The sequence below is a fragment of the Lathyrus oleraceus genome, chromosome 7 (genome assembly GCF_024323335.1).
Source record: "Lathyrus oleraceus cultivar Zhongwan6 chromosome 7, CAAS_Psat_ZW6_1.0, whole genome shotgun sequence".
Taxonomy (NCBI): Eukaryota; Viridiplantae; Streptophyta; class Magnoliopsida; order Fabales; family Fabaceae; genus Lathyrus; species Lathyrus oleraceus.
In genome coordinates, this window is record NC_066585.1 from 171,236,904 (window position 1) to 171,238,818 (window position 1,915).

Genomic DNA, 1,915 nt, shown 5'->3' on the forward strand with positions numbered 1-1,915 from the left:
GTTTGATTTTCTTCTTCCTATCGTTACCGACACATAGATTTTGGAATTCTTCAATTAGAGTTTAATTTTCTACTTCCTACCATTACTAGTTCAATTTTTTTCCTTCCTACCATTTTTGACAAATAAATTTTGGATTATTGTTCTTGTAGAATTTGGTTTTGGATTTCCTTAATTATTGTTCGAGTTTCTCCTTCCTACCGTTTCCGACAAATTGATTTGGAATTAAGATTACTGCATTTGGTATGAGTGAAGTTGTTCTTGCAAGATTCAATTTTGGATATCTCCAATTACGGTTTAATTTTCCCTTTCTGTAAACTCCAATAGTTGATTATAATTTTCGATAAATCCATATATATAATATACACATAAATATAATTATAATTCTTCAAATATGTTAAAAACCCAAAGATGAAATATAATGATCAGTAGTTTTTATTTTCCTTTTATTTTTTAGTGTATTCAGAGTGATTCTCAAGGTTAACTACCAAAAATGGATTAGACATTGTCTCGACAGATGACGACCAACCAAGTGAAAATATTGTCTTAAACATTGTGTACAAGGAAGTTCTTTAAGACCTCACTCACATGACCAACTCAAATTTAAAATGACATGTATATAATTATAATCTATTATAATATATTAAATCCAATGCTTCCAATTATTTTGTGACACCTAACCCTAACTTTTTCAAAAATAATCCGCATCATCTTATTAGCTTATGTGTACATCTTCTACTAAACCACCAATCAAAACACTACTATTTGCCAACACCCAATTTTTGACTCTTTCTCTTCCAAAACCTCCTTTCACCTTTTCTGATTCTCCAATACCACGTTACAAATGACAAATTCTTTTTCCTACTCATACAAATATCTCAGGAAGTATGGTTGTTCTCCCATTAGATTTTCTTCTTTCTATCGTTCGATTTTCTTCTTCCTATCGTTAACGACACATAAATTTTGGAATTCTCCAATTACCGTTTAATTTTCTACTTCTTACCCTTACTGGTTCAATTTTTTCCTTCCTACCATTTTTGACAAACAGATTTTGGATTATTGTTCTTGGAGAATTTGATTTTGGATTTCCTTAATTATTGTTCGAGTTTCCCCTTCCTACAATTTCCGATAAATCGATTTGGAATTAAGATTGCTCCATTTAGTATGCGTGAAGTTGTTCTTGCAATATTCAATTTTGGATATCTCCAATTACTGTTTAATTTCCCCTTTCTGTAAATTCCAATAGTTGATTATAATTTTTGATAAATCCAATAGTTGATATATATATATATATATATATATATATATATATATATATATATATATATATATATATATATATATATATATATATATATATATATATATATATATATATATATATATATATATATATATATATATATAATATACACATAAATATAATTATAATTCTTCAAATATGTTAAAAACACAAAGATGAAATATAATGATAAGTAATTTTCCTTTTCCTTTTATTTAAGTTTAAGCATTCATTTTATCAATTTATTTTACAATGTCAACTGAAATTTGTTATATTTGTATATTTGTTGATTGTATTTCTATGGTGTAATTAACTATCTCATTCCCCCAATCAAACCAATGATGGAGATTGAATATCACCATGATCTATGATTACAACGATGTACTTTTTCTACCGAAGAGAAACGGGAAATTTGTATTGGTTCACATTGATTTAATTTGTATTTATCAATATTATAGGAATATATAATCTTATACATTTTTTGGTCAATATTTTTTTTTTATGAATAATAAATATACTATTTTATTTTAACCAATTTTTAAAAAATATCAAACATATAATATTTTTATCACAAATATTAATAGCATCACAAAAACCACGATAAAAAATTACCAAAATAAAGTGTTTACTTATACA